Genomic DNA, 13,309 nt, shown 5'->3' with positions numbered 1-13,309 from the left:
GTTGAAATGTTGAGTAACCACTACTATAATATATAGCACCGTGTAAAATTCTGTTTGTGAGTTGTGTGCAATGACAAATCAGGGAGTTTTTCAAGGTATAAAGCCAGATCTCTTTCCACCAACTATAGGAACAAAGAACAAGATGAGGCTCTGGGTCCCATTCAGAGGTTTTCCCACCTCTCCTTCAGCCGGATTTCTGTCTGACAATACATAAAGAGCTGTATTTTGAATGTTTTTCTTCTTGGCTCCTTTGTACATGAGAAGCAGAAAGGACAAAGCTAGAAAGGGAATTCTGCCGGGCATTAAATACTGCACTTGGAAAGGAGGAGTCCAGCTCTCAGAACTAGAACTTGAAGTACACACTGACAACTGGGACATCTTTCTTGATAATTCCTAGATTTAATTTCAACAGCCTAGTCTTCAGTTCAGTTCAGTTGCTCAGTCATGTCCGACTCTTTGCCAACCCATGAATTGCAGCACGCCAGGCCTCCCTGTCCATCACCAACTCCCAGAGTTCACCCAAACTCTTGTCTGAGTCAGTGATGCAATCCAGCCGTCTCATCCTCTGTCGTCCCCTTCTCCTCCTGCCCCCAATCCCTCCCAGCATCAGCGTCTTTTCCAATGAGTCAACTCTTCGCATGAGGTGGCCAAAGTATTGGAGTTTCAGCTTTAGCATCATTCCTTCCAAAGAACACCCAGAACTAATCTCCTTTAGAATGGACTGGTTGGATCTCCTTGCAGTCCAAGGGACTCTCAAGAGTCTTCTCCAATACTACAGTTCAAAAGCATCAGTTCTTCAGTGCTCAGCTTTCTTCACAACTGTCACATCCTTACATGACCACTGGAAAAACCATAGCCTTGACTAGACAGACCTTTGTTGGCAAAATAACGTTTCTGCTTTTGAATATGCTATCTAGGTTGGTCATAACTTTCCTTCCAAGGAGTAAGCATCTTTTAGTTTCATGGCTGCAATCACCATCTGCAGTGATTTTGGAGACCCCAAAAATAAAGTCTGACACTGTTTCCACTGTTTCCCCATCTATTTCCCATGAAGTGATGGGACCAGATGCCATGATCTTCGTTTTCTGAATGTTGAGCTTTAAGGCAACTTTTTCACTCTTCACTTTCACTTTCATCAAGAGGCTTTTTAGTTCCTCTTCACTTTCTGCCACAAGGGTGGTGTCATCTGCCCAATCTTAGCTGTTATTAAATCTGGGAATCATTTTTTGTCAAATAATAAATATAATGAGTCTCTCAGCTAGTGAAAGAAACTGAGAAAGCACATTTCACTGGTTCCCTATTGCCCACAGGATAACAAAGCATATAGTAAATCTATACTGTGCCCCGGCATAGGGTAGCAAGCATACCTAGAACACATGGGTACAGGGAGAACTGATGGGAGTTGATTGAAATAATCCAGGTGTACAGAGATAAAGGCTGACCTAAAGACAAAGGCTGACCAATTTGAGACATTCTTGCAAATGTTTTATTCCCAAATTATGCTCCACATATTGAATAAAACAAATACTAGTAAGACTTCAAGATAAACTCCCATGTTATAATATTATATTGTGTTTGTACTTTTCAGTGTTAACTCAGAAGGATATCAAAAGAGACAGAAAAGAGCTTATTGTGCTGCTGCTTCTTATCAATCATTTCCTAGGTTACAAGAGTCCAGCCACAACCTATTCGCTTTTATTTTGACATGGACTTGGCCAATTTGAGAACTGACAGGACAGGAGACCGCCTGCAATGTAGGAGACCCAGTTTCAATCCCTGGGTTGAGAAGAGTCCCTGGAGAAGGAAGTAGCAACTCACTCCAGTATCCTTAGCATCTTAACAAATAAAATTAAACCCATGAGTGAAAGATATGCACTGTCCCTGTGCATATCTGTTGATGGCTAAAGGTTTGATTGAGGAACCAATAATTTTATTTTGTTTCCAAAACAGGGATTAAGAAGCTAGAGGTTTCTCTAGGAGTAAGACACTTGAGTCAGGAAGGTGGGGGAAGAGTATTACCATAGTGATTAAGTATTCATGTTCTGAAGTTAGATTTGTTGAGTTTGATTCTCAACTTAACTATGTTCTGAGCCATGTGATTTGAACAAAAATTATTAGCAGCTCTCTATGCCTGAATGTCTTTATTTATAAGAAAAAAATAATAATACACTCACTGAATAACTTTGACAAAATTAAATGAGCTAATCCAAGTAAAACACTATCTGGTATATAGTGAAAGTGAAAGTCACTCAGTTGTGTCGGACTCCTTGCAACCCCATGAACTATACAGTCCATGGAATTCTCCAGGCCAGAATACTGGAGTGGGTAGCTTTTCCCTTCTCCAGGGAATCGAACCCAGGTCTCCCACATTGCAGGCAAATTCTTTACCAGCTGAGCCACAAGGGGAGCCCAGGAATACTAGAGTGTAGCTTAACCCTTCTCCAGAGGATCTTCCAGACCCAGGAATTGAGACTATTCTTTACCAACTGAGCTATCAGGGAAGCAGGCTAGGATAACTTAGTGATAAAGCTCAAAGACAAGAAACTTAAAGCTTTACTCTAAGGTACTACATATTAATATTTCCCAAGTCATAAGTCTCTTGGAGAATAAAGAATAGCAAGCCAAAAGATGAACAATAATAGTAGCTATGTTTATGTTTTAAAATCTCCAAATTCAAACTGCTTTTGCTAAGCTAAAGATTTAGGGGCAGATAATAATAATATTGAAAAATGTAAGAGTTTCTAATCATTTTATTCTCAAGCATAATTAAATTCTGTGGGCTTCTTGTGTCACAATAGAACAAACACTGTCAACATCCCAGGAGCACACCTTCAGCCTACTTCTTAAGAATAAAGTCCTGAACAAACGTATTTATAAGCACTGTTTCAATCACTTGAAATGAATCCCAACTCTGTGTCTCTAATCTTCACTTATTTCTTTGGCTCAAGATTCAACTCTGCCTATTGGATATCTTATGAAAACTCTGTGCTGCTGCTGCTAAGTCGCTTCAGTCGTGTCCAACTCTATGCGACCTCATAGACTGCAGCCCACCAGGCTCCCCTGTCCCTGGGATTCTCCAGGCAAGAACACTGGAGTGGGGTGCCATTTCCTTCTCTAATGTGTGAAAGTGAAAAGTGAAAGTGAAGTCACTGAGTCATGTCCGACTCTTAGCGACCCCATGGACTGCAGCCCACCAGGCTCCTCCGTCCGTGGGACTTTCTAGGCAAGAGTACTGGAGTGGGGTGCCATTGCTTTCTCCCATGAAAACTCTGTAGACTTCTTAAATTCAACACTATCAGCATAATTCTGTCTTCTCTTGTTCTCATCCTCATATCCTGACTTCCCCTATATTGTTTGTGATCATCGTTAGCATCACCTAAAGGACAAGACTACTTCCTTATCATCTCCATCTATAAGTACATTTATTCCAGTCCATAAATACTATTTGAAACTGCTCTTTCAATTCTTGCCAATACAGACTTGCTCCAGCCCTATAGTCAGCCCTGCTTCCCCATGTCCATGGCACATACCTAATGTGATGTTTGTCTTTCAGGTTAGTCCCTACTTAAGTTACAGAAAGAGTCGATAGGAATCAAATCAATCACTATTAGAATACTTTGGCAGTCCAGTGGCTGGGGCTCTGCACTTTTGATGCTGGTTCCTAGGTTTGATCCCTGATTGGGGAACCAAGATCCCACATGCAGTGTGGTGAAGACACCAGTAAATATATGGATACATTTTTTAAACTAAAAAATAAATCAGTCAACATGGGTTAGGCACTTGGGGTGTAACACTGAATGGAAAAGAATATAGTTTCCATGAAAGCTGTAACTATTAAATATATATTTATTAGTATGACATGTGCTAAAATAGAAGAAATCTAAGTTCTAAATTTACCTTGAAGTAAGGGGCTCTGGAAAGACTGTATTAAGAAAATAGCATTTAAACTAGGATCTGAAGAACATGAAAAAGATAAGCTGGATGTTACCATAGAGTTGAGAAGGGGCACATGTTGAGAAGAATAATTACAGATATCTCTGGTAAATGCAGTAGGTAAATGTATAAAGTCCTGAGGTAGAAAAGGGCAAAGACATAGTACAAGTAACAGAAAAATTCAATGTGGTTGCTGAATAAAGGAAGAGTAATATTAGAAAAATATATGAAGGTGAACGCTTGGGTGAGCCAAGGTCGTGAATGGTCAAGGGAAGTATATGAGAGTTTAAGGGGGAAGAGTACAGAAAGCGAAACAAAAGAGAGCTTTGTGACTGTTGGGTAGGGAATGGAAGACCAAGGGTGCGTACATCTAGATAAATTCAGAGGCTGTTGGAGAATTACAAATGAGAGATGGTGTTAGAGTGCATTCCTACAATGGAGATGAGTGGAACTAGATGAAGCTTGCTGCACATGGGTGGCAGAATCTTAATTAAGACAAAATAGTCCAGAAGTCCTCATGGGTAGTGCAGTAATTCCTCCTTCTCTCCACCAGGTAAAAGACGAGCTTGCTCACACTAGGTTTCTAGTGTTCCTCGGTGATATACTTAAGATTCTAGAAAGTTATTTAAGTATCAGACTGGAGGTTGACTGTCAAACTCAGCTTTGTGTGGAAAGTTCATTTAAGTGACTTTATAATGAAGCCACAAATACTAATCTCAACCCCCATCCCAAAGGAGGATCCCTAGTCACAGCCTCAGCCAACTTCTCTCAATAGTTCCTACCAGAGCTGTAGTTCAGGTCTGGCCTTTATTTTTTGCTGTTTCTAAAATCATCTTTACGTGAGCTTTGGTAATCAACCCTTACCTGTTTCCTTAAATTACTACTGAACTGTATTTTTGTGTCCTTGAAACTTTAGAACAATTTTTCTCCTTTTCATGACAATTTTAGTTTCTAATTTCAGAATCCAGTCTGGATTTATCTGGACTCTGGATTTATCGTACTCCTTGTAGTTTTCAAGTTTGGATTATGGATGCTCCTCTGTTCTAATTGCCAGTGTGGATTGTCTGGAGCCCCTCTTCTCTTTGGCCAGTAGTGTAGAAGTTGCGGCACAACTTCCCCAGGCATATCTTTAGAAAAGAAAATTTCTAAAGCCACTCTCAATCCTAAGCACGCTGATTTCTCATTTGTATAGAATATTTATTCTGTCAGTTTCACAGTGGCCTATTCTTCCTAATATTTTCAGCGCCTCACATCTGGTGACATACAGAGCTGCAAGACTACTTGTTGAGCTATATTTTTAAAAATGTTCTTTCTTATTTTTAGCCTGTGAAATTCCTCATTCTTCAGACTGCATGATGATAGTTATATTTTTATGAAGAGTTTTCTATTTCTCCACCTTTGGCTTTAACAGCACCCATAATATAAAATAAAACCCCTTAAAACCAGTTTTTAAAAATTTCCTGGATGAAATAATACTTGGATTATAGTCTCTGTAGTTATAACATGAAAAAACCTTCTGATTATGTCTTGCATCCTAAAATTGAAATTTTCTCGTTGTGGCATCAAAAAGAGTAAATCCACATGAAAGTGAAAGTGAAGTCGCTCAGTCGTGTCTGACTCTTTGCAACCCTGTGGACTGTAGCCCACCAAGCTCCTCCGTCCATGGGATTCTCCAGGCAAAAATACTGGAGTGGGTTGCCATTTCCTTCTCCAGGGGATCTTCCCAACCCAAGGATCGAACTCAGGTCTCCCGCATTGCAGGCAGACGCTTTAACCTCTGAGCCACCAGGGAAGCCCTAAATCCATGAGAAACCCTAAAAAAAACTGATGATTAAAAATTCATTATGTTAATGTGATCCTCAGAAAATCTTGAATAGCTAGAACTCCAATATACAAAACCTTAGTAAATTTATATAATGTATATATTTATTTTGGAGTGTAGTTATACACTGACACCTATGTTCTATCCTAGCAACATATCCATATACTAAATTTGACCAGAAAAGAAAAATAGCTTTCAGAATTATTTCCCTAGGTGTTTTTCTCTGACACGAAACCACAAACCTCTTTGTGATAGAAAAAATGTTTAAATAATTTTACTATTCCTCCATTTTTTTCTATTAAGTGGTCACTGAATAATAAACTCCCTTAAATATTCATCATAAGGTTATAATCATTATAAAAGAAGTATTATTTATGCATATATCTTTGCTTTATAAAATGTCTCTATTTGGGAAATTCTTAATAAGTATGTTAGGCTATACATTTATACTAAATTTTGAAAAATTGATTCTGCAAGGATCTGGTACAGATATTTGTGAGATACATCACACTTTCTATATTTGGGTTGAGACAAGGAGAATTGTAGAAGGAAGAGTGACATCTCTAGAATATATCTTTTATTCAACCAAAAAATTTCATCCATTTTGATAGAAAAAGCACTATTTTTAACCTCTTGTTTCAGAATCTCTTCTAAAGTAATTCTATGCCTCAACACTAGGTTCCAATACTACCAGCATGAGACCATTAGAAAGAAGTCTTATATCCCAGTATCACTTGCAAACTGTGGCTAAAGCTACAAAAAGATATTAGAATTTCCTCTCTAGACAAAAGTTGTGAAATCATCATGACACAATCAAAACATTATTATTTTTTCTTATTATTACATGCATTCTCGTTTGGATTCCAAGAACTGCCATACCATACTTCTTTGGATTTCCAACTTTTTCATAGACTCAGTTTCATTATAAGTGAAGTATGGATTCAATAGAAATCATTAGTACTTTTCCAGATTATGGGTATATTTGTGGACATAGTACCATTAATTCCTGAATATCACTAGCTCATAGTCACAGCCAAGACTCCACAGAAGTATGTAGGACTCTTGGAATGATATGAGACTTACCCATGAAACCAGAATCCTCCTATTTTCCTTCCAGGTAAGGCTGTCGGTTTTCCTCTTCACATCTCTGCTGCTTGTACTTGCTCAGAAAGTACACCACCAGGCATAGCCATCACCTGCAAGTCTTCCTTGATCTCCAGGGGCCTGAACCTGCCATTTGTCCTGTAGGGAAATAATTAGAATTTCTCCCTCTCTCACTCCCTCTTGTGCTTTCTTCCCTATACCCTTTCTTGTACATTGGTCTGAAGCAGTGCTGATTCAGGCCCCAGGTAATACAGTTGAACAACAGTCTGTAATCAATATATTTCCACAGCTACTTGCCCTAGCCTTACCATAAATTATTAAAAGCAGCCCATCATATTGGTTGGCAGATTAAAATCACCAAGCCATTCCTCCTTAGTGACACAGTTGCTGCTATTAGTCGCTAAATCATGTCTGATCCATTTGGAAGCCCATAGACTGTAGCCCACCAGGCTCCTCTGTACACGGGATTTCCTGGACAAGAATACTAGAATGGGTTGTTATTTCCTTCTCCAGGGAATCTTCCCGACCCAGGAATCAAACCCGTGTCTCCTGCATAAGCATGTGAATTCTTTACCACTGAGCAATGAAGGAAACCCCAGTGACATGGGTACATTCTAACTTAAACCTAAGTATAAAGCACCTAGATATAAAATTCATCTAAATAGATATAGCCACAAAAATTATAGCCTATTCATCCTTCACTTGGCCAAAGTCAAAATTACCTTTTCTCTTAGATGTCATTCCCTCTTTAACACTTCTTTAATACTTCTTAGGAAATAGAGCTGCATCTCTGATTTGCTGTTGTTGTTGTTTTTTAAGATACGTTTTCCCAATCCATTTGACTACTAATACACCTTGAATTCTGTTGACTTTTCTGGACCCAGGATTATAAACTTCTTACATAATGTCTCTGAAGAGGTGACATACCATACTCATCAAGGACTCCGAGAGAAATCGCCTTTATCCCAAAGAATACAAAGACTTCAGGGGCTACATTAAATTCAAGCTGTCCAAGGGAGTAGTGAGAAAAATGGGAATGAGATTAATAGAAGTAGGTGTAGCCACTCTCCATTTATGAAATAACTTGAGGCTGTCAACAGTGGAATGATTAATGAATGGAATTATATTCACACAATAGAATCCTATACAGCAATAAAAATGAATGGCCTTCAACTACACATAGCATTATTGATTGTTATTGTCTATTTTGAGAAGTTTGATGATGTCTTTTGCTTGCTTTTTGTCTTTTTGTTTTTTTTGACTGCACCACATGGTTTGTAAAATCTCAGTTCCCCAACCAGGGATCGGTCCTAAGCCTGGGGCAATGAATGCTTCCAGTCCTAATCACTGGACAGCCAGGGAATTCTTGGTATGTTTAATGATGAATTTCACAAAAATGTTATAGAAAAGAATTTAGATACAAAAGAATTTAACATAAATAAAAAGTTTATTTTGTCATTATCAATAATGATCCTTTATTATCATTAATTAAAATTAATGTTTATGTCATTGAATATTTGAGTTAAGTAACTAGCAAAATTTATGTTATACCAGGAAATGGCAACCCACTCCAGTATTCTTACCTGGAGAATCCTATGGACAGAGGAGCCTGGGGGGCTGCTGTCCATAGGGTCTCACAGAGTCGGACACAACTAAAGTGACTTAGCAGCAGCAGCAGCAGCATTTATGCAAATTACAAAAGCAGACAAAGTTATCTATTATGTTAGAAACCAGAATAATGGTTACTCCTGGGATGTTGAGGACTAAATGACTGGCAGAGATATGAATAGTGTTGATAATGTTGTTTCTGGATCTGGATAAGTGGCTATTTAGAAGTGTTCAGTTTATGAAAACTGAACTATAAATTTATTGTACATGTACGTTTTATGTATACATGCTAATAAAATGTTTTTAGAAAGATTCAAAAATATACAGAGTAAAGTGAGAAAGTTGTCTTTTGTCAGACCTATCTTAAACCCACTCTTCTTTCCAGAGCAAACTGATAAAATAATTTTTGCATATTTTCCCAGACCTTTTTTCTCTATGCATACACATAAAATATTCAGGTACCTATATTAAATATCCATATATGCATGTCATATGCACACATATGACTTGCACTGGGTTCACCGAAGATAATGTGTATATCTCTTTCAACTCTGCAGTCAGCAAATTCATGCTGGTACCTTGGAACTGGTAATGTAGGAGTATTTATAACACAGAAACTAACCAATACCACAAACCAGAGAATTGTGGAGTTTTTTTCCAAAAGTTGAATGATGATTTGTAAATGTTGCTCTTTGAAAGGATAGTGCATTAAGCAGAAATAACATACAGACTGAATATGCCACTCCAATGTTTCCTGTTATCTGAAGTTACCAGTGAAAAATCTAAGATTCCAACAATTCTTAATATTCATAGAAAAAAATTATTTTGCCCACACTCTTTCCCTCTCTGGTATTAAATAATTCTCTGTGTTCCTGGAACTTGAGGAATTTTGCCCCATCTCTCTTAGTGAGATCCAACTTCTTGTAGAATAAAGTTAGGGGTAAGTACCCTGATGAGTTGTTTAAATTACACTTCCTAGTGCCCAGGAAACCACACAGAATGACAGCCTACCTAGTTAATTTCTTTTTTTTTCTTTTTTTTCTTTTTTTAACCTAGTTAATTTCTATACCTATCTCTTCTCCCGAAGACAAATACACTGTAAGTGTCTTGGACATCCCTAGGAGAAGTGGACTTATTTGCCTTAGAGGACTAGGATTATATAATAGCCAAGATTGGGAAGAGTGAGCATTGCTATAAAAGCAGCCAAAGAGCACAAATTTTACATTCATAAGAACATAGGTTAAAATTGTAGCACTACTATTTATTAGTGTATTTAAATTAGCCAAATATAATTTTTTGAGCTTTATTGACTCAGTTAAGAAATGAAGAGAAAGTTTGTTTCTATGTTTTGGTTTTGTTGTAGAGGATTAAATAATGCACTATATATAAAGAAACTATCTTAGTGCTCAGGACAGAATAACATATAAAAATATGTTATTTTATTTCTTAATTTATTCCTTTTTTCATACTCAAAACATTGGCCTATATGCTACCGAGTACTATAGATCAAATTCTGACCTTCTTCTTTTTTTCTCCCTAGTCTCAATTCACTCACAACTGTTTGGATCAAAGCAGAGGAGCACTTTACTCTGTTAATAACTTGCTCCTATTAACTAATTGCTCTGTTATCTGAAAAATGTCAGACCTGTCTTTGTTATTCCAAGTTCAGTTCAGTTCAGTCACTCAGTCATGTTCAACTCTTTGTGATCCCATGAATCGCAGCATGCCAGGCCTCCCGGTCCAACTCCAACTCCCGGAGTTATCCCAGGTTACTCATCTCTAAAATGAGATGGTTGACTAAATAAGTTAGTTTTACCAACCTCCTTGATGGCTCAGATGGTAAAGAATCTGCCTGCAATGCAGGAAACCCAGGTCCAATCCCTGAGTAGAGAAGATCCCTGGAGAAGGGAATGGCTACCCACTCCAGTATTCTTGCCTGGAGAAATCCACGGGCAGAGGAGCCCGGCTGGCTACTGTCCCTGGGGTCACAAAGAGTCGCACATGACTGAGCTACTAACACACCTAGAACTCTATGACATTATCAAGTAGATTTGTCCATCTCCCCATGTAAAGCAAGAGTTGAGAGTAGAGGTATGACTGCGTAGAGGTTTAAACTGAAGTGGAAAGCTCATCTTTTTCCATAACAAGATAGAATAACCACGGAAGAGAGTGGGTGATGACAATGAGGTGAACAGTGTGGTTTGTTGGAGACACTAATGAACCCAGAAAAAGAAGGGTTTAATAAGAGATTATAAGAGTAGATGTGACAGTGAGTTTGAACAATACTATAATAGCTATCAATAGCAATGACTGGATGAACACTAATTATATGCTAAGAAATATGTCCATATCTCACTGAGCTCCCACTGTGAAGTTGGTTCTATTATCATCCTTCACAAAAATGGACTAAAACTTAACGACATTAGGGATTTTACCAAGATTATTCAGCTGATAAATGACAAAACTTGGACTAAAATCTATATGTAGTGTGAAGTTAAAAGTCAAGATGTTTGGAGTGTCTAAATATGCAGAGAAAGGAAAATAAAAAAGAAAAGAGAAATAAGGTAAACAGGTTAAAAACTCTCTACATTCTTGGTATACCCCTAATACTCAGTAAAGCCTGTTGTAAATCAGGCACTCGAAAATCACTATTAATTAGCTGTTTCTCACACGCACACACACATGAGCTCAGAAAGAAGAGCAAGTAGGGAGCTCAGCTCAGTGCTCTGTAATGACCTAAGTAGGCTGGATGGGGAGGAGGTGTGGGAATGAAGTCCAAGAGGAAAGGGATATATGTATAAATACAGCTGATTCATTTCATTATACAACAGAAAATAATCCAATGTTGTAAAACAGCATACTCTAATAAAAAAGAAGAGTAAATAATATTTAAATTTACTCACAACTAAATGCTTTAATACTAACCATAGAATTCATTTTAGAGATCCAAGTGTTCCAGTAGGATTAGTTCAATGGTTGCACAAAATGTATCCTTCACGTTCTTTGGCATACAAATTGACTAATCAGACACAAATAGTTCTTTGTGGGAGTAATAGTCAGGTTTCATGCTCATTTATTTGTAACCAGTATTTAAGATTAAAAGATATCAGTCTCTGTTTTGAGTCCATCCTGCTTTTGATGCTTGAATTCTTTCAAACATGTTCCCACCAAATAGTTACCCTTGTAACTGTTCAACTTGTTCTTGAATAACCTCAATAACAGTGAAATTTCAACTTCCAGGATTGACTGGTTCCACTTTTAGATAGCTGATCTGAGAGATCTAAAAATCATCTTCCCCATGATCAGTCTTCACTTCCCCTGAAGTATTCACATCTCGGCTCTATAATTGGAGATTTTATTTAGCAAGTTTAATCACCTTCTCAAGTCCAACTTTTAAATATCTGATGCTATGCTATGCTATGTTATGCTATGCTAAGTCACTTCAGTCATGTCTGACTCTGTGTGACCCCATAGATGGCAGCCCACCAGGCTCCCCTGTCCCTGGGATTCTCCAGGCAAGAACACTGGAGTGGGTTGCCATTTCCTTCTCCAATGCATGAAAGTAAAAAGAGAAAATGAAGTCACTCAGTTGTGTCCGACTCTTAGTGACCCCATGCACTGCAGCCTACCAGGCTCCTCCGTCCATGGGATTTTCCAGGCAAGAGTACTGGAGTGGGGTGCCATTATCTCCAAAGTCTCTCTTATATTTTACATTTCTTTTGCTAAACCCTCCATTTTCTTTTTCATACAATATGGTTTCACATCCTCATACCATTCATTTACTGCTGCCTAGAAACTGCCTGGGGATTTCCATAGCACTCCATTTTCTTTTCTAGAATCAAATGCAAGATTCCAGGCAGTGTGTGACTAGTGATGAAACACCTCCCCTGTTTGGATTCATTTTTATCTACTCATACAGTCTAATGTAATTATCACAACCAAAAGTATGTCTCTATCTAGGGATAATTAACCCTCATTAAGTTAGCAAAGTTAATTTTTCCTTCTCAAGTTTCTTCCAGATATGATTTGACATACAGAGCAAAATTAAGGAAAACTGAGAGTACCTGTCTAGAAACTATATCCATCTCAGAAACAGATTTTGCTTATCTGTATATTGCCAATTATTTCCCTGATTTACATATATGTATTATGTATAATATATATGTATGTTTTTATGTTAATGCTGTGTATTACTCTATTAGAGATATTTTGGAACTATGCATGTTACCTAATGTCCTGTTGATCTGTATGTTCAGTAAAGGGTATTAACTCAGATCCTCGCTGCCTGCCACTAACTCTCCATTGCAACATTTTAAGAAGTTCAAAGTGTTTCCACTGATGTGAATCCTCTAACTGCTAATAACTGATTTGGTCAAGGTTACATTATGAGAATTTCTTTCTTCTACTAGTTTAAGCTTCCTTCCTTTATCACTTCCTACCCTCCCTCTTCCTTCTGGATTGTTGATAGCTATCAATATTACTCAAGACAGAAAGAAGAGAAGCTGCCATGGAGCAGTGGGGCTTTGTATACATAACTGATTTACTTCAGGGAAGGCTGGAGGGCAACTCACCTCCCTTGGGTTGGACTTGGTAAAGAACTAGAATGAGTGCCGTGGGAGCAGTCATCCACAATCTCCATCAGAGGCTTCACTGTGCTCATATATCACATTGTACTACAGTAGACATAAGTCATCCACAATCTCCATCAGAGGCTTCACTGTGCTCATATATCACATTGTACTACAGTAGACATAAGGTTATACATTTTAGCAATTTTAAAAGTCTTTCCATTTAAAAAAATGTTCTATTTCAGGAAAATTTAGGGATGCAACCATTATAGAA

General features: G+C 37.9%; 1 pseudogene; it reads right to left on the bottom strand.

Annotated features, from left to right (window-relative positions):
• The window catches only part of LOC139178961 (craniofacial development protein 2 pseudogene), a 33,218-nt pseudogene extending 21,352 nt beyond the window's left edge, over positions 1–11,866 (bottom strand).
• Between the last annotated feature and the right edge of the window lie 1,443 nt (positions 11,867–13,309).

This window comes from Bos indicus, chromosome 23 (genome assembly GCF_029378745.1).
Source record: "Bos indicus isolate NIAB-ARS_2022 breed Sahiwal x Tharparkar chromosome 23, NIAB-ARS_B.indTharparkar_mat_pri_1.0, whole genome shotgun sequence".
Taxonomy (NCBI): Eukaryota; Metazoa; Chordata; class Mammalia; order Artiodactyla; family Bovidae; genus Bos; species Bos indicus.
This window is presented reverse-complemented; position numbering and strand designations above follow the sequence as displayed.